Consider the following 21,154-nt stretch of genomic DNA (forward strand, 5'->3'; position numbering starts at 1 on the left):
CATTTTTTATAGGAGAGATGATGTGGGTACACTTACTCCAATGCCATATTGCCCCTCTTCCTCCACTGGTTTTTAAAAGTTCAAAGTGCTACTCTAGGATTGGTGCCATTTTGTTCCATATATAGCTTTGTCCCCATCCTGAGAAGCTCTTAGTTGACATGTTGAAAGCAAAAGAAACTTTATATATATTATATATAATTGGGAGAGACTGTGTCACTTTTATGTAATATTTTTCTTCACTTAAGTTTATAGCATGAGCTCGGCTTATACCTATACCTCCATCCCCCAGTTACCCAACTTTAGTAATTACATGGGCAGAACCACAGAAAGTGCTGTAAGTACTACACTTTTTAGGAGGGAAGTTCACCTCCTTTAAAGCAAACATATCTCATACCATTAATTACTTGAAGAATGAGAAATAGCTAATATTATTCTTTATTATGACTGTGCTATTATTTTTTTCACCCACTCCCTAGTTTTTGGAATTAAAGGTTTTTTGGGGTACTGGGATCCCTCTCAATAACTGTGACTACCCTGGAAATGGGGAAAATATATGTAAGAGTATGGGTCACCAAAACTTAGAAAACTGAGATTTTATGTTGTCTGGCAGATCCTGGGAACAGGATGGCCTAAGTACAGCACTAAGGAATAAAGGGTGGAGGATTTATGTAGATTCTACCCTCCCTAAACCCCCTTCTAATTATAATACATTTCATAAACTTTCCTGGTTTCATCTTCCCTTGTCACTATTACAACCCATACCTCATAATAAGTAGCAATTGTATTATCAGGAGAAACGGGAAGAACATGCATGTTAATGTGACTTGCTATCAGTTTGGGTTTATTTGTCATCTGGGCTCTCATAGGGTAATCTCTATTCTCTTTGCAGACTCTTGGTACCTTATGGTGTTAGGCATTAGGTCTTATGCACTGGATTGAGATTGAGGTACTCCTAATCTCTCGGAATTGTGATGTCACTTAGATTCATAGGTAATTTACCCAACGTCTATTAAATACCAAGATTACATAGATGCTAAGCATCCAGCTTGGCCTGTTTATGCCACAGCTTTTTGAGGGAGACAAACACAGCCACACAAAGAATGCCTTTATAAGACTTCTTTTGGGATGACCAGAATCAAAGATGAATTCTGATTCCTAGTTGTTGGTAACAGATTATCTGTCATCAGACCACTTAGGACAATGTGAAAGACTTGTAAGTGTACTTAGGTAGCCTTTAGAAACAAAGTAACACTTCCAAGGCCATATTTAAATATTTTAACATCCTAGTATCAGATAGGAACTTGCTAATTTTATTTGTGCCTCAGCTGTTTGAGCTATAAGTGGGGTAACTGTTGACGTTTTATGTGAATACTCTTCCATTCTAACTTCTTATTTTTTTCTCCTTTCTGTAAACAGCTCTGAGGATTTTTATCCTCTGTATCCTCTTTTTCAAATTTTCATAAAGCAAAATTGACTTCTTTTTTCCTTTTGGATTACAGTCTGAGCATTTTAATACATGTATAGATTTGTGTAATCACCACCACAATCAGGATATAGTATAGTTTCATTACTTCCAGAACTCCCTGGTGCTATCCTGGTCACACCATCCCCTCACCCAAATAACCCAAACCAGTAAGTAAATAAAGTTCTGTGCTTTTTGTTGTGGGAAGCAGTAAAGCTACATCTCTGCCTATTCTCTTTACTAAGGGTGTTATCCATATGTGATGAACTAGAGAGGATAAAATTAATATTGTCCTTCTGATTTTCTTTCAGAAGCAAGATCTAGAAGTGTCTCACAAAATTGATTTAAAAACCCAAACCATTTACTAGTGATGTCTTCCAACAGGTGGCAGTGTTGTGCTATAATAAGACATTAATAATGCTTATGCTACTCCTAATCAGCTGCAAAGTAATTGCTCTAAGTGTTTGTTTCAGTAAAACAAGATGATTAATTGAGAGCTGACATTTAACTCTCAATCTGTTTTCTTGGATCTATTCCCAAATCCATCTTACTCTTGTAATATTACTAGTAGGGCAGTCTGGATAAAGGTATCTCTAAACACGTTTGTATTTACTTTTGGATGGTTTTTAATGTTTCCAGAGTTACATGTTAATGTTTTCCTTAGGGTTAATTTTTGCGGCAAGAATGCTCCAGCTTTTTGGATTGATCTGTGTGTCATACAACCTTATCTTTGAGGCTTCAGATGCCTTTTATATTCCAACCTTCTCTATCATACGCAGGAGTCCCATCTAACATCCGTGCTGATGGATGACATTAATCAGCAGATGGAGCAGAGGTGGAAGAAAGATGTAGATTTCTGTTGCCAGCATCCTGAGATGCCAAAATGGAGTTGTTCAGTGGGAAATGAAGGAGCTTGGAAGATGTTCACACTGGATTACTCATAGGTTTTCAAACTAAACCACTCAAAACATGAATGCAGTTCCCTCTTCCCTAACACTTCCAGCAACTTCTCTCTGCCTCTGTGCACTTCCCGAGTATGACAGTTTGGGATTGTTTTATAAATAAAAAAAAAAAAAAAGGGATTCCTGATCTCTTTCTCTGGGTGTGATACCCTTGGATTGCATTAAATCCAGTTGGGGGCACTTTGATTAGATTATCTGTTAAGATTGATTTAGGGCTTTTGATTCGACTACATCAGTGGACATGATTCAGGTTGAATCTCTGCCTCCTTGCTAGATCTGATATATATGGATACTCACAGAGACACATTTTTTATCCTGCCATGTGACAGAAAGGCGAAGCATTAAACAGCTGAGGAGAGATGAGCCATTTGCCTGATAGCTGAGAAGGGGAAGAGAGCAGAATAGCTGAGACTGACGTAGGAAGCCCTGAGAAACAAGCCCTATGCCAGAAAAGGGAGGACTACAGGATCTTTAAACACGAAGCCTCAAGAGGCTCATGGAACTCAAGAGGAAAAGGTGAGCCCAGAGGGTAAAGCAGAGACTAGCCAGAGATCTGTAGCCATTTTGCTTCAACATGTGACAACTGACTTTGGTGAGAAAGCACTTCTTATGGTGCCTTGAGTTGGACTTTTTACAGCCTTTGAACTGTAAGCTTTTACCCCCAAATAAACCCCCTTTATAAAAACCAACAGATTTCTGGTACTTTGCATTGGCACCCCTTTGGCAGACTAATACACACATGGAGACTGGCATCCCCATTCATCCTGATGTTCATGCCAGGATCTGGGGTCACTGTGAAGGCCACTCAACATTCTTTTCTTCCTCCCTCCTAAATATTTCTCAAATGTGGTCATTTCATTTCAACATCTATCACTCTAGTCCAGGCATTCTTAACTGTTTTTGTTCCATGGGCCCCTTTACCAGTCAGGCAAAATGAATACTACTATAATTTATTTATTGCATACATTTATAAGTGAAGGAAATGCTAGATTTCAGTTAGAGGTCAGAGAAAATAAAGATAAGTTGCTTTTTTTCAATTTAAGCTCACAGGCCCTGAAATCATTCCAAAGACCCATTGGGGGTCTGTGGACCCCTGGTTAAGCACCCCAGCTAGTCCAAACTACCCTCTGCTCACCTGGACATTGCTTCCTAACTGGTCTGCCAGAAGGTGTCATTAGCACAACTTGAATGTATTTTCCACCCAATAGCCATTTTAAAAAAAGGTAAAATTTAATCATATCACTCTCCTGGGTTTGCAACTATTCTACTACTTACCATTATTCTTAGAATAAACCCCAAATATTTAATTTGACCCACAACATCCACCGCTCTCCATAATCTGGCCTCTCTGCTTACTGCTACAGTTTGTCTCATGTCAATTTCCTTTTGTTCACTGTGCTCCAGCCTTTAGTGTCCTCTTTATCCCTTGATTGAAGAGATAGGGAAAACAGATACAGGGAGACCTATTGATAAGTCAGTGGTTACCAATATATTAAAGCATATGGCTCACAGAAATCAGGAACTGATATTTTCATAGCAACCAGGAACTTTGTCATTTTCATTTCTCAGATTTATTCTAGGGGTATGTGTGCATCCAAGTGCAGATTTTGTGTGGAAAAGGAAATGTAGAGAAGCTGTAATGCTCTAACTGCGGATAACCATTATTTAGTAGTTCTCAATCAGTGTGTCTAAAATGACAGTTATTGCAATTTCGTTCTACCATTTAATTATGTTTTACCCTTATTTTTCATGTGTCTCAGCCTTGCCTCCACAAACATTTGAACATACAAACATCTGGGCCTTAAATGCTTTTGTGACATCCTTAATAAGTGGCAGTTGTGCAGCCCAGTCCTAAATTTCTTGTTTCCTAAGGCAATTCATTAATCTTTTTTATTTTTAGAGAAATCTTGGGTTTACAATCAATCATGTATAAAATACAGGAGCCCCATATAAACCTTGTGTTATTGTGGTACCTTTGTTAAAGTTGATGAAAGGACATTTTGTAATTGGACTATTAACTATAGTGCATGGTTTAACTTAAGGTTTACTGTTTGTGCAATGCAGTTTCAGGGATTAAAAAAAAATTTTTTTCTATTAATTTTTACAACCCAACAGTTCCCTTTTTATAACCACATTCAGATATATATATTTAAGTGCAACTAATTACATTCACAGTGTTTTGTCACCACCATCGATTGCCAAAACATTTCCATTGTTTCAAGTAGTAACTTTGAACATTTTAAGCCTTAACTCTCAAGTCCTTATCTCCACATTGTCCCCTGGTAACCTATATTCTAGTTACTGACTCTGAGTCTGCTTGTTCTAATTATTTCATATCAGTGAGATCATACAATATTGTTTTTTTGTGCCTGGCTTAATTTCACTCAACATGATGTCTTCAAGGTTCATCCATGTTGTTGCATGTATCAGAATTCGGTTCTTTAAATGACTGAATAATATTCCATTATATGTTTATACCACATTTTGTTTATCCATTCATCAGTTGATGGACACTTGGATTGCTTCCATGTTTTGGCAATTGGGAATAATGCTGCTTTGAACATCAGTGTGCAAATACCTGTTCAAGTCCCTGCTGTCTGTACTTTCGGGTATATACCTAGATGTGGGATTGCTGAGTCATTTGGTAATTCTATACTTAAAACTTTCTGAGGAACTGCCAAACTGTCTTCCACAGCAGCTGCACCATTTTACTTTACCCCCAGAAATGAATGAGTGTTCTTATTTCTCCATATCTTCTCCAACACTTGTAATTTTCTGTTTGTTTTTTTTTCCCTGAACAAGAGCCATTTCTAGTGAATGTGAAATGGTATCTCATTGCATTTCCCTATTGACTAATGATGTTGAGCATCTTTTCATGTGCTTTTTGACAATTGTATATCTTCTTTGGAGAAATGTCTATTCAAGTCTTTTGCCCATATTTAAATTGGGTTATTTGTCTTTGTTGTTAAGTTAAAGGATTTCTTTATATATTGTAGATATTAAATGTTTATTGGATATGTGGTTTCCAATATTTTCTCCCATTGTGTAGGTTGTCATTTTACTTTCATGATAAAGGCCTTTAAGGTGCAGAAGTTTTTAATTTTGAAGAGATCCCATCTATTTTTTTCTATTGTTGCTTGTGTTTTGGGTATAAAGCCTAAGAAACCATTGCCTGAAAATCCTGAAGATGCTTCCCTACGTTTTCTTCTAGGAGAGTGACAGTTCTGGCTCTTATATTTAGGTCTTTGATGAATTTTTTTTTTATTAAAGTTACTAGATCACAAAGAACATTACATTAAAAAACATAAGAGGTTCCCATATAACCCACTCCCCACCCACATACCCCCAGCATTTTTGTAGATTGTATTTTTTTGAAGATATATACATCTCAGAAATGTTACATTAAAAAACATAGGTGGTTCCTGTAACGCCCCCCCCCCCTTTCTTTCCACACCAACAACCTCCTTCATCATTGCCGCACATTCATCGCACTCGGTGAACACATTTTGGAGCACCACATGGATAATAGTTTACCTTGTAGTTCATACTCTCCCCCAGTACATTCAGTGGGTTATGGCAGGATATATACAGTCAGCATCTGACCCTACAGTGTCATTCAGGACAACTCAAGTCCCAAAAATGCCCCCACATCACATTTCTTCTGTCCTCTCCCTGCCCTTAGCAACTACTGTGGCTACTTTCTCCTCCCTAATGCTACAATTTCTTCTATTACTAATCACAATAGTTTTATAGTAGAATATCAGTAAGTTCATTCTAATCCATATTTTATTCCTCCATTCTGTGGACCCTGGGGTGGTGATGTCCACTCCACCTCTAGATCAAGAGGGGGCTTAGATTCCACATGGATGATGGATGCAATTCCTCTGCTTGCAGTTGTAGGCACTCTTGATTCCCTGGTGTGGTGGTTGACCATCTTCACCTCCCTGTTGGCTGATCTGGGTAAGTCCAACGAACCAGAGAGTAGGAGTTACAACTCTTCTGTGGCTCAGGGCCCAGCTGGCACATAGGCTTTTATGAATTTTAAGTTAATTTTTTAATAGGGTGGATGGTAGGGGTCCTCCTTCATTCTTTTGCAAATGGAGATCCAGTTTTCCCTATACCACTTGTTGAAGAGACTATTCTTTCTAATTGAGTGGTCTTAGCCCCCTAGTCAGAAATCATTTGGGCCCCTTCTGAGCTTCTGGTGGCAGTGGGCAAGGGCTGTGGCTGGGGTTGCTGCTGCTGAGCTCTTCACAAGCTGTGCTGGTACCACAGCCCAGGACCCCTGTGTGGCCACCACTGCCGTCAGCCTCATGGCTGGCCTATTCTAGGAGTCGCAGCTGTCTGCCATGATGCTGTACCAAATCACAGAACTGTAGGGTGGAAAGCAGTTTTATGTTACCCTGAAATTAATTGTAGCAAAATCTGGCCTCCCTGTGTGACTAGAAAGTTAAATGTGAATTGCCTCTGCCTTGCTTTGTGAACAATGGTGAAATATGATTCAGGACCTTGACTGAGCTGCATGGAACTAAGGTTCAGATTCCATATTTAACCACAGAAAAAAATTCCTTCAAAAGGATAGATAATGGGGATAAACAGCACGAAGCATAGTCTCCTAACATGTCACCACTTGCCTCCTCTTTCTTCCCCACTGCATTACCAGAGGGTACCCTTGAGCCATGGCTGCAGTGACCTGGGGAGCAGCACTAAACAGATACAGCCAGCTCCTTATGAACTGTTTACAGCCTCTTATCCAGTCTGAGGGACCCTGGTCGGGGGATCCTGGACCCAAGCCCCCTCATCTTCAGTCTTCCCTTATCTGGGCCTTTTCAGTGGAGAGAGAACCACAGGACAACGTAATAATTATGCAGACCAACCCTAGAAGATATCAGAAGAACAGCGAGAGTAATAAGTCAGTCAGTTCAGATCCCTTCAGCCAGATCCAAGTTCCTTCCTTTCAGGTTCTGTGGCCAACAGTTTTTTCACCAAAGTAGAAGTTTGCATTCCAGAACTCTCATATATTGGGGAACTCAGTGATGCTGACTGCAACAGAGCCTTGACCCTGCCTGAGTTCTATTCTATGTTTCATCTCACTGTGGCTTGGAAGAACGGCTACCACCTGAGGGCCTGCCAGCAAATCTGGAGCCAGACTACCTGCAAGCAGCTTTTCCTAAGCCTAAGTGGGAGTGTGCATTATTTGGTTCTTATTCTGAGTCAGTAGCAACAGACCACCAACCCCAAAACTTGAATCTGATTGAGGTGACATCTCTTAAAGATATGACTGACTTTCCTGTCTCTATCCGATATGTGACTGTTGATAACAAACAAGCTTTGAAAAGCACTGTGGATAAAGCGTTACCGAAGGATGTCTGAGGATCCAGCAACTCCTAAGGATTCCAACAGTCAAAAAGTAAGACCAAGATTTGGATCTTACTCTAGCGCCTACATAGAAGAGGCCATGAAAAGGGTGAGGACCTTCCCACCCCACCATCACTGCCATAGAAAACCCATTCTGGACCCTCTTCCTTGGAGCTAAATAAAGTCTTCCAGCCCACTGTGCCAGCTGCTAAGTCAGGATTTTTCTAATCACCTGCACTCCCTCTGATACCTTTTCCATCAGGTTTCCCATCGTAATGTAACCAGCAAACCTAGGGCTAAGCCCAAGCCTCCAGTACAACTGCCTAACTATGAAGATTTCAGACAGTAGGAGCAGTCTGAATAAGCATCTGAGGCCAAGTTACACCACATTTGAAGAGACTCCCTTTCCAGGCTGCAGAAAGTAGTCCAGCAAAGAAGCTGCAAGACCTACTATATTTTCAACCTCCATCAAAGCCCATCCGTAGATACTCAGATCTGAAAAGCAAGCTCAAAAAAACTAAAAGCCTTCTACCACTGTAGATTGGCCAGCTACTGTACCAGCTGTGAAACTCCATCCAACAGTCCAAAAGCAGTCTTTCAAACAGAAGAAGGTTATTCAGACTGCTATCTGCAAAAACAAAGAGGTAAATGCTGTGCTGGCCAGGTTGATCAGAGAACTCCAGCAGCACCTCAAAGAGGTTCATGAAGAATGGATTGTGGGGAAGTGGATGTGGCTCAAGCAGTTGGGCTCCCGTCTGCCATATAGGAGGTCCAGAGTTCCATTTTGGGGACCTGCTGGTGAAGGCAGTGGCCTGCATGGTAAGCTGGCCCATGCAGAGTTCTGGTCCTCATAGGAGTGCTGGCCTGTGTAGAGACCTGTCATCTTGCTGCATCAGCTCTCTATGTGTGTAGTCCCACTCCTGGGCAGGCTGCACTTTTTTCACACAGGGTGGCTCTCCTTACGGGGCACACTCCTTGCGTGTGGGGCTTCCCTGCGTGGGGACACCCCTATATGGCTTGGCACTCCTTGCGCACATCAGCGCTGCACATGGACCAACTCATCACACGGGTCAGGAGGCCCTGGTTTTGAACCTTGGTAGGTGGATGCTCTATCCATTGAGCCAAATCCGCTTCCCAAATAAATAAATCTTATTTATTGATTGGAACAATTTGTCTAGTCACCATGGCATGACCCTCAAGGTTGAAGTGGGTGACTTCTCTGCCAAGATCTTTCCTTTCAATGTTGGAGCCCAATTACTTGTCATAAATGTCTGACTGTGTCAAAAACTGTGAGCAGCAAAATAAAATACATATGATGTTTTCTCTTTTACTTCACCTGTACATTTTACTGTGGTGGAAAAAATACCAATGTGAAATTATATTTATCAGTTGAATTTATCTCCCATTCTTAAGTACTTATCTCCCATTCTTAAGTACTTCCTCAAGGTGTTAGATGCGGCTCCTTACTAAAAAACAATCTACTAGTAAATAAAAATTTAGAACATTAAAAAAACACTGAACCATAAATATGAGTGTTGATTTCTGTACTCTCAATTTGATTCTACTGGTATAATTGTCTTTTTTTTAAAAAAGGAGGTACTGGGCGTTTTACCTGGGATCTCATACATGGGAAGGAGATGTTCAAATCAATGAGCTATACCTACTCCCTATAAGTCTTTCCTTATATTAGTACCATGCTGCTTTTGATTATTGTTGTTTCATAATAAGTTTTAAGATCAGTCCTCTCCATTCATTTTCAAAATGGCTTTGGTATTTGGAGGCCATTATCCTTCCATATGAGTTTGATGATTGACTTGTCCATTTCTGCAATAAAGGCTGTTAGAATCTTAACTGAGATTGCATTGAAACTATAACTTGCTTTGGGTAGAATTGGCATCTTAACAATATTTAATCTTTCAGTCCATGAATATAAAGTGCCTTTCCATTTATTTAGGTCTTTTTTGATTTCTTTTAACAATATTTTATAGACAGCTGGATACAAATCCTTGACATCCTTGGTAAAATTTATTCCTAGATATTTGATTCTTTTAGTTGCTATTGTAAAATGAATTTTTTTCTTGACTTCTTCTGATTGTTCATTGCTTGTGTATAGAAACATTACTGATTGTAGGGTATTGATCTTGTACCCTGCCACCGTAACGCAAGAATTGCAAAAAGAAGAAGATTTGATGTTGTGGAATACCCTGACATGAAATCAGAACATTATCTAAAATCTGCTTTCAAAGCAAAACTAAAATCAGGGTAAGCAGACCATTAGTTTATCATTAAAAAAGTAAATGAGCTTATATGAAGCAACTTGTATCCTAACACCCAACTTGATGATGCTTTTTGATGCATTCATAATTTGATCAAGGTGCACACAAAATGAAAGAAAATTTTCTACATCTGAAATATTTGTCATGAAACAAAGATCAAGACTAATGGATAGGGCAAGTAATGTTTAGCTTGCTTTAAAATTTCATTTTTAGAATGATGACTTTTAAATAGTAAACATTATCTTTCAGTTTTTTTAATTCAGCATTTATTTTGCATTAGTGTTTCTTTAAATATTTTCTATTATCCCATGTTTATATAAGAGAGATCATTTTACAGGGCTTTGAAATACATAATAATCTTGTCACAGTATATTGTGGAGGTTCATAATAATAATAAGCTGTGGATTTATTATTACTTTTTTAGCAGAAAACCCTTGGAAGTTTTGGTTTAACCCTATAACAGAAAAATGGTTTATTCTTTATTGTTACAATCATCATTAGTTAAAAACGTGAGTAAAGTTTAGGAAAAATACAGAACAATTTGTGACTTGGGGAATTAACACATTTCACTTCCCAAAATACAAATATTAATATCTATTCGCAGTTCGGAAATAATATTGGGAAGTATAGTGATTACCAGACTGAAAATAGAGGGATGTGATGACATGCATACTGAACGCTGAGAGCAGGTCTCCTTGGCCCAACCCTATTCCTCCTCTTGTCTTTGGATACTGGCAGCCAAGCAGGAGATTGGTACGTTATCTTCAGGGGTTTCATAGTAGCCCTAGAGAAAAGATCAAAATAGGAGGCTCCTTGAAGCTCTGAGTCACTGAGCCCACCCACAGGTTCAGATCTTCAAATATGCTTTTTAGTTGGCCACTATTAATCGTAAGCAAACAGCCAAGGATTACAAATTATTTGAGGAAAACCTCTAACACTGAAGATTAATGATGGAAATGAAAACAAACAGAAAAAGCAGTTTGGAAGAAGCGGACTTTGTGGAGCAAGAAAATCACCACCACCCCTCCCTACACCTTGACCTCCAGTCCTCACCAATTTTTAGTTTTCTCAGAGAGGGAAAAGATGAGGATGAAAAAAAAACAAGATATCATACAAATGAGTAGTCAGAAAACAAACAGAAAAGTTAGAAATATGTCTGAAATGAAAACTCGAGGAGGGTTGGAAGATAATGTTGAGGCAATCTCCCAAAAAGTAGAACAAAAAGGCAATGAGATTAAAGAAAAAAAAAAAAGGAGAAAGAAGAGAAAGGGCACTTAACAGACTATTCTGGAGGTCCAATATCTACATGATTGAGTTCCTAGAGAAGATAGGGGAAATGGAAAGGTGGAAATAAATAATTCAAGAAAAATTGAAGGTTGGAGTTCCCATTGAATGTCCAGCCTGATGAATGAAAACAAGGAAATCCCAGAACACTGAAGGTCAGAGATGATTTTAGAGTAAAAAAAAAAATTGAATTAAATTAAAATAAAACTTTTCTATAAAGGATCAGAATGGCTTTGGATTTATCTTCAGCAACCTGGAAGTGAGAAAACAATGGCACAATGCCTTCAAAATTCTGAAGGAAAATGACTTTCACTTTAGAATTATGTACTCAGCAAAGCCATGACCAGTTAGAATAAAGATACTCTCAGACATACAAGGTCTCAAAACATTTACTTCCCATCCCTCCTTTATTAAAGCTGTTAAAGGGTGAAAATAAACTAAGAAAGATAAAGACATGAGATACAGAAAACAGGAATCCAATTCAGAAGGGAGACTCTGAGTGGAGTCCCCAGAATGATGATGGAGAGATTCCAGGAAGACAACTGTTTCAGATGTAGAGGGCAACCCATCAAGATTGGAGGGATATGAATCAAGACACACACGTTGAAGACTGTAATTACCAAGATTCTTGCCGTCATTTTAACCAGAGGACAATTTCCTGGTGAGCTTGACCAGATTATCTGTTCTTAGCCTGTCTTGACCTTGTGTTCCCCTCAGTGCCCTGCTGTCTGAATCAGCTAAGGGTACTTGTTTCACCTATCAATAAATTGTTCTCTTCTCCTGAGTCCTGTAAGGATAGCCATAGCGAGCTTAAAAACAAAAGATGCAGAGAAGACTGCTCTCCCTTCTGTATTCCCATTGTAAAGTCAGTCGTATTAGAAGCCCTGACTGTGGTTGACTTGCATGTTTTCTGGCTAACTCCTCCAGAGAAGAGTCCTAAAAACTCTGGGAAGCTGCAACTAGGTAGAACCATAGAGGCTTGTTCAGTTCACCTTTTCCTAGGCGCCTTCGTCTACATGGGCATCATTGCTCTTGTGTTTTGTGGTTTGTGAGTTTCTATTCAGTTTTTCAAAACTAAGAATATAGTGGTTAGGAATACACATGTTGTATATTATTGGAGGTAAAACTAATAAACAAGAGAATGATTAACGTGGAAGTCAGAATAGTGGTTCCCCCAGGAGAGGGATAGGGATGGAATCGGGGGGTTCCTAAGGTCCTTGTAAATGTTTGTTTTAACTTGGGTGGTGAATACATGGTAGTTTATTGTATTAATTTCCTTTCATGTGTGCATATATATGGTTTGTATATTCCTTTACGTGTTTGCATTTGAAAATGAAAACTTTCTAAAAAGCAGATTCCTAGGCCCCACCTTCAGACCTAATGATCCAGAATCATTATAACTAAGACCCAGGAATCTGCATTATAAATATTATTCAAATGTGAGTATCATTACTCCAGTTGATCTGTTGTCCACATTAATTGTGCTACACAGTCTCACTGATATGGTTCGAAGAGTGCAGAATGAAGTGGGGTCATTTCTTCCCAATGTGTGTTTACTCTGCTCTCATATATATATAAAGAAATTGGTCTTTGCTATCCAGTTACACCAAGGTATGGCATAGTCATCCCTTTATCTTTTCCCAAGCCAGTAATAATTTATCTTAATTTCTGTCAGACTATGTTAAAACCTAATTACAAAATTTCTGCTGTCATTGTAATGGAGTTGTAAAAGTATGGGATGGGATATTAACTTGTGCTCTAATGAGAATAAAGGATCTGAACATCTTTTTTTTTTTTTTTAACTTAAAGTGCCAAGTGAATTCAAAACAAAACAAAACAAAACAAATGTAATATTGTTTTCAAAGGTGACTTTGCTCAGAACAGTGGTGTCAAAAGTCTCTTGTGTGATTTACTTCATTTAGTCATAATGGAACCCTGACAGCTGCTTGGCTGTTGTTTTGGTGTCTGTTTTATATTCCTAGGTAGAAAATCTAGTCTTTCAACTCAGTTGTGAAACAAATAGCATGTGGATATTAGAGTTTGCTGTGGTGGAAAGGGCTTATTAGCACCTGAAGGTTTTTTTCAGTTAATATCTGATATCCAGCACTTTCTAACTTTCTGGCTTTGGGCAAGTTATTTAATCTCTCCTATTCCTAGTGTTTTCATTTATAATTTGGGAAAGTAATATCTGCTAGAGTTGTGAGGATGAAAGGAGACTATTTTTGTCAAGCACCTACCACACTGCTAAAGAAATATTAGTTCTCTTTTTTGAGCATCCTTTGCTCAAACCAGATGTCTAGGAGTTGTCCATGAATCTTCTCCTTTACCTACCAAAGTTCTTTCCATTTCATCTCTGTAGGATCTCTAGAATTGGAGTAAGACATGACTCACATTTTATAACAAATGAGCTTTTAGTAGGCAGTAACTAAATCAAACCTTCAGGACACAAAGTTCTCGTATATCTTTATTAATAGTAATCACTATCAATTTTCTAGAATTCTGAAAGGACTGTAATAATTACCAATTTCATCATAAATATATTGGCACATTATCTTAAGTAAAATTAAGAAAAATGTATTCAACCTAAGTCATTAGAGAAATGTAAATTAAAATCATAATGGCGTACAACTACTGCATACCCATCAGAACACGAAAAGTAAAAGGACTAATGGTACAGAATTTGTGGGAAGATGGAGCAAAGGAATTCTCAGACACTGTTGGTAGAGTATATATTGGTACAGTCACTTTGGTAAGCTGGTTGGCAATATCTCTTTTAATAAATGATTTATATTTACATTTTATATAAATGGAATCATACAATATGTTGCACAATATATTTAGTTCATAGTTGCACAATCGGCAATCTCTCTTTAATGCTGATTGTATTCATACTGTATGACCCTGCAATTCCACTCCCAACAGAAGTGGTGTGCGTAGGTGCAACCAAGTGCCATGAATAGGACTGTTTATAGCTGCTCCAAATTGGGGGGGAAATGGCCATGAACAGTATAATAGATAAGGTATGTGTTTCTACCATTGAATACTATACGTTAATGAAAAGGAACAAACTCAACTCACGTATCAACATGTATGAATCTCAGAAACATAATGTTGAGCAAAAGAACCCATGTACAAAGGAATGCAAACTAAATGATTCCATTTTTATAAATTTTGAAAGTGGACAGTATTCACCTTGAGTATTAGAAGTCCAGATGAGTAATATTACCCATATTCGTATTTCATATGAGGTTTTACTATGCTTTACAATCCCATGTTACATTTTTTAGCTTTCCTTCTAGTAATATACATGATCTTAGACTTTCCCTTTCAACTACTATTATATCCATGTAATAGCTCTGCTAATTTCAAACACTATATTGTGTTTTCATCTTTGCTATTCATTTCCAAAGATATAAACAACCTTTGTACCAATTCTGTACAGGTTAGCCCCCAGCTTTCCATTCTCTAACTCATTCTATTTTCTGGCAACCTATATTCTAGTTCTTAATTCCACAAGTTTACAAAATATATTTAGTTCATAACATGCAATCATACAGTATTTGTCCAGCGGCAGGGGAATCTGTGCTTCCCCTGGCTGTGCCATCCTGCCGTGTCAGCTCTGCATGTGGGCAGTGGCACCATTCCTTTCACGCTGGGCGGCACCCCCACGGGGGCACTCCCTGTGCATGGGGCTCCCCGGCGCGGGGACACCCCTGCGTGGCACGGCACTCGGCGGGGGCATCAGCACTGCGCATGGGCCAGCTCCACACGGGTCAAGGAGGCCCGGGGTCTGAACCGCAAATCCCCCATGTGGCAGACAGACACCCCCCCAACCACTGGGCCAAGTCCGCCTCCAGTATTTGTCCTTTTGTGTCTTGCTTGCTTCACTCAACATAATGTCTTCCAGGTTCATCCATGCTATCACGCTTCATGACTTCATCTCTTCTTGCAGCTGCATAATATTCTATTGTGTATATACACCACAGTTTGTTTACCCATTCATTAGTAGATCGACACCTAAGTTGTCTCCATCCTCTGGCAACTGTACAACATCACCACGAACTTGGGTGTGCAGAAGTCTGTTCATGTCACTGCTCCCAGTTCCTCTGGGTATACAAGTAGTGGTATTGTTGGGTCACATGGCAAATCTGTATTCACCTTCTTTAGGAATTGCTAAACAGTCCTCCACAGTGGCTGCACCATATAATGGTGGTTTTTAAAGAAAATTACATCCTTTCTTTTTTATATCTCATTGTCTGCCAGTACTTCTAAAATAATTGAATGGTGATTAAAGAGTCCTTATTTAGTCCCATTACCCTCTTGTCCTTTTTTCTTTAAATAAGTAAAATTTCTGCAATAAATTTAATTGACATTCTTTTCTAGATTTTGTATTAACCCCTGAATACTTAGAAGTCTTATAGAGTAAATCAGAATTTAAATAGGTTCAAGCACAAATTTAGGTTTAAAGAATATTTCCATGAGACAAATCAGGGTTCTCTCAGGCGATTTTTTTCTGTTGTTACTCTTTTATTATGGGAAATTTGGAACACACAAAATTAGAGAATATGGTCTGTTGAACACCTGTGCATCTATCAGCCACATGGATTTTCTGGCACAGTCTTGATTTTTATTTTATTGCTGAAAGTATACTTGGACATCATGTCTCACTATTTTAGTATCTTCACTTGCTCTTAAAGTGATTATCAAAAAGTTTAATTTGTGCTGATGTTGGAATTTTACTACTCGGACCGTTCCCGGATTTGAGGTTTTATATTGCTTATTGTGGTCCATACTTTTTTCTCCAATTTGAAAAACAAATTTGCCTCCAGAGGGCGCTAAATAGTCTAATTTGGACAGGCTTCATCAAAACCATAGTGCATCCTGGATTTGCTGGCACAGTCTTGATTTTTATTTTATTGCTGGAAGTATACTTAGACTTCATGTCTCAATATTTTAGTGTCTCCACTTGTTCTTAAAGTGCTTACAAGGTGATGTTAATGTACTTATTTTTAAGTTTTAAGTAGGCCTACTAGATGAGAAGTTAAAATATACTTAAAATAGTTCTAAGCCCTGTGTTTATATATTTGAAAAGACTGATACCGTGCCCTAAGAATTCCCTACCTCCTGCCTAATTTCTCTTTCAATATATTTCTCAAATGCCTCTGGCCATAACTTCTAAGATAGGTCTAGTTCTGAAATGATAGTGTTTTGATATGCTAATTAGGTGTTGGGATGTTAACAGCATTCTAAATGTGTAGGACAACTTTTAAGGCATTGAATAAACTTCTTTGTAAGACATAGTGGATCAGTTTTTAAAATTCTCTACTAAATTGTTGAACTTTTCTTGTTTGTGGCTGTGTGACAGTGGTGCTGTCTGTGGTAGGAAAGTTATGTAGAATCTAAGCTATCTTTCAAGTCTGGAAACTATCAGAAGCTAATATAAAACACACCCATGGTAATTAATAGTTAGAGAAAAAAGTCTTCACCTTTTATAAATAATAGTAGGCTGGCTGTGCAAATCCGACTGTCACTTTAAACGACATAATTTTAACTCTGTAATTAATAAGTGAATAAGAACTTTTAATTGAATAATAATAACTGCTTTGGATATAGCCAGAAAGATGCACAGATTTCTCAGGGACATATAAACTACATACTCCATGTTGCTGTGCTCGCTATAAAGTTCACCAAGTGAGGGGTACATGTGATTTTTTTTCTGGGTTTGATCCTAGTGTATCAAAGTGCAGGATTCATCTTTAAGGGTGTGCTCTTTCATGAGTGTCTCAATTAATGTCTTTATGTCCTTATAATTTGAAGGAAGCAGTTGAGATGTACTTGTGGCTTTCTTAACCCATCCTGTTCTGAGTTTTTCCTAGTCCTACATGTTGCTTCTATACTAAGATAAAGCTCTGGGAAATTGTCATTTTCTGGTTGACAATTGCAAGAATGTTTATGATAATATAAGGAGGTGATGAAACTTCCTGACTTTCAAAGGTGAGGACTCTTCAGAATGAATTTATCAGCTCTTCTGTATATTGATCATTTGTGTAGTAGAAAGGTATGTGCTTAGTGTGCCTGCCAAGCAATCTTTAATTGTGAAGTTTAGTTATTTAATTAGTTAACAACTGATAATGGATTTTTTTAAGGAGGTACCAGGATTAAACCTGGAACCTCAACATCCGAGCTACACCTGCTCCCCTGATAATGGACTTTTAAAGCACTTTCTAGTTTAGATAAGTGTCACTGGGAACTGAGTACCAAGATCAGGCACAAGTATGGCAAGCCATTTATGAGTCATCCCTCATGGCCACTAACACAGTTTATACAAGCGATTAGCATAATCGGGTTGTTTTTGCTAGTTGGCTATCATCATTTTTGGCTGATGACTGCCTGGCATATCATCTCTTTAAAACTTCGCTAAACTTATATTTAGCATAGCAAGTTTTATGCTGCTTTTTGTCCTGTGGTTCTGAAAGGTCCTGTATAAATAAATATTACTGGGTGGCATGTATTCAGAATCTTCACAGTGGAGGGCAGCAGGGAAACCACGGTACTGAGGCATTGTGATTTATACTAGTGAGCTGGGTTTATGTTTCTGTTCCTGTGAATTGTGTATCAGTTTTATCCTTTGAGATTTAAAAAAAAATTATCTTACCTACAAGTTAGTTGTATTGACTTCACAGAAATTAATTTAACCTTCTTATTTATCTATCAGTTAAACACTTGTTTTTCATATTTTGTGTTCTTAAATTTTGTTTTGACCCTGAAAAGTTAGGTTGCCCATGGATTCTACTTCAGTGCACCTGGGTTTTTATCCTGTATGGATAATTAATCAGCAATCTGAAGATTTTTTTTCTACTGAATTGTAGTTTCATAGCTATTTCCTGATTTTGACAAACTATCTGAGAAGGTAGAATTGTTATCACTGGTCCTGCTGTGCATTCAGAAACCCAAGTCTCAAAATGAAAGGGCAGTTAATCTACCTTTATATTGGTTGTCTCTTCCAATTGGTGATGTTAGCAACTCATGTGAGTCTTGGTGCCTATTACTATGTCCACCTGAAACTGAATTTTCCATTCTACTGCCCTTGCCTCAGACTGCATTTAAGCTATAATGTTCACAGATTATTAATATTTAAATAGAAATGTGTCACTTGAAGCCCATTTTAAGGAGATGAAGCTGAGCCAGTCCTCCTCTTGTGGAATTCCAGAGCTTTAAGAAAAACCCCAGCAGCCTTACCAATCATTTAGAAGAAGCTGGGCATTGTTATTAATTAAATTGGAAAAATGCAAAATTTTTATCACATAAATTTTCTTAGGATGTAATATGCTTTATTAAAATTATTAATATTTCCACCTCATACGCACTAGGATGGCTATTATTTAAAAAACAGAAAGTAACAAGTGCTGGTGAGGATGCAGAGAAATATGAACTTAGAAAATTGTTAGTGGGAATATAAAATGGTACAGCTGCTGTGGAAAACAGTTTGGTGGTTCTTCTACCATATGATCTGACAATCTCATTTCTAAGTAAATACCCAAAAGAACTAAAAGCAGGGAGTTAGATGGATATTTGTATACCCGTGTTAATAGTAGCCTTGTTTACAGTGACTTGGGGAATTGGAGGTAACCCAAAGGTCCATCAGCAGGTGAATAGATAAATAGAATGTGGTGTCTACATATAGGGGAATGTTGCTCAGCCCTAGAGAGCAGTAAGATTTTGATACATGCTGCTACATGGATGAACCTTGAAGACAACAGGTTGAGTGATATAAGTCAGATACAGAGGGACAGATATTTTATGATTCCTCTTGCATGAAATAACTAGAGTGTGCAAGTTCATAGAGACAGAGTACAGTTGCTGGGTTGGGTGAGGACAGAGATGGAGGAGTAAAGCATAATGGTTACAGGGTTTCTGTTTGGGGTGATGGGAAAGTTCTGATAATGGATGGTAGTGACGGTAGCACAACATTGTTGTGTGTGGTTGAGCAGGCAAAGTGCATGTTGTATATATGTTCTACAATTTTAAAAAAAGAGACTTTAAAGAGACATTAATAACTAAAGGTGATACATGATGTGGGACTGGATCTAATAATGGAGGACAAAATGCCCAAAAAGGACATTATTGGGACATATGAAAAAACTAGAGTATAGGCTATAAGCTTTATAGCAATATTAAATTTCTTGAACTTGATAATTATACTTAATTAAGGTGGTTACATAAACAAATATGCTTGTTCTTAGGAAATGTACATGGAAGTTCTTAAGTTTTCAGTGGGCATGATGTATGTAGCTTACTCTCCAATGTTTAGAAAGAATGATATGACAGATGTAGTGAAATGTTAAATTTGATGGATCTGCATGTCTGCGGGGGATAGGTATAAATATACAGAAACGTTAGAGAATACCTTAACAAATACCCATGCACTTTTCATTCATTTCTATCAATTCTTGAAATTTTCCCATACTTGTTAGGCTTTTGTCTTTTTTAAGAAATAAAATAAAATGGATACAGTGGAAGTACCCTGTATAATCCTCCCTTAGTCGATTTTTCTCTCATCTACCTTTCCTCCTTAGCTATAACCACTGTCCTGGTACATTTATTATATATAAGTATAACCATAAACAAAAAATGTAAGTAGTTTGGTTTTCCATCTTTTCAGTAACCTATGTGCATAGCATCACATCATGCATACTTTGCTACCACTTGCTTTTCTTTAGTCCACCATTGTGGTTTTTGAACTGCAGGCATGTTGATATTTATAGATATTTATAGATATTTATAGATTGGTTCTTTGTCTTAACTGCTATATAGTCTTGCATTGTATGGTTCTTTTACAATTTATGTATTTCCTTTTGATAGATACTTAGAATTTGGTTATTTTGCTTTTATAAAGATTGCTGCAGTGAATATTCTTGCACCTACTTGGGAGAGAGTTGCTCCATGCCCTAGAGTCAAAGATATATACATGCAAGTGGAATTGTTGGGTTGGAGGGTACATGCATCTTCAGTTTTAATAGATACTGCCAAATTGCTCTCTAAAATAGTTGTATTAATTTACACTCCCACCAGCAGTGTATAGACACATCTGTTTCATATTCTGGTCACTCTTGATTTTATCAGACTTAAATTTTTGGCATATGATCCATATGTAATATTTTTTCATATTGCTTAATTTGCATTTTCCTAATAATGAGTATAAGCATCATTCATTCAGCAGCTGCACTGAATGCTACTAAGTGACAGGCAAAGTGCCTTCTCACAGGCAGTCCTTCCTGCATGCTCAGATTCTAATGAAGTAAAGCAGAAAATGAATAGATATGAAAATAGATAGTACTCAGATGGTAATACATACTGTGGAGAAAATTAAAACAATAAGCAATATAGAGACTGCTGGTTTGAATGGAGGCTATTATTTAGGATAGTCAGGAAAGAACTTACTGATAAGGTGACATTTGAACAGAGATTTGGAGGATGTGACACAAATAGAAAGAGAGCCATGTGGACAACTAGAGGAAGAACATTCCAGACAGAGGGAATAGCAAGTACAAAAACCCTCATGTTTGGCATGTTTGTAGGCCCCAAGAAGACCAGTGTGGCTGGAAGAGAGTTAGTGTCTCGGTGTGCAGAAGGAGGTGAGTGGAAGAAGTATTAGGGGCCATATAAGCCTTGATAAAGACTTTGCATTTTACCTAGAACAGAGGTGTGATGGAATCTTATTTAGGCTTTAAAAGGATCACTCTAGTTGCCGGGTAGAAAGGAGACTGAAGGAGGCTAAGGGACATTAGTGAGGAGACTGTTGCTATAGTTCA

At 37.9% G+C, this 21,154-nt stretch overlaps 1 protein-coding gene, 1 long non-coding RNA gene and 1 pseudogene across 7 annotated transcripts in view; 2 read left to right on the forward strand and 1 right to left on the reverse strand.

Annotated features, from left to right (window-relative positions):
- Positions 1-21,154, forward strand: part of COA1 (cytochrome c oxidase assembly factor 1) — a 135,785-nt gene that overhangs the window by 16,439 nt on the left and 98,192 nt on the right. The gene's annotated exons all lie outside the window — the stretch shown is intronic.
- LOC101444629 (ralBP1-associated Eps domain-containing protein 2 pseudogene) lies at positions 6,738-9,112 on the forward strand (annotated as a pseudogene).
- The window catches only part of LOC139439014 (uncharacterized), a 77,773-nt gene continuing 66,964 nt past the window's right edge, over positions 10,346-21,154 (reverse strand). The window contains exon 3 of the long non-coding RNA XR_011648784.1: positions 10,346-10,842. This is a non-coding gene — a long non-coding RNA (uncharacterized lncRNA). The remainder of the gene's footprint in view (positions 10,843-21,154) is intronic.

This window comes from Dasypus novemcinctus, chromosome 5 (genome assembly GCF_030445035.2).
Source record: "Dasypus novemcinctus isolate mDasNov1 chromosome 5, mDasNov1.1.hap2, whole genome shotgun sequence".
Classification (NCBI taxonomy): Eukaryota; Metazoa; Chordata; class Mammalia; order Cingulata; family Dasypodidae; genus Dasypus; species Dasypus novemcinctus.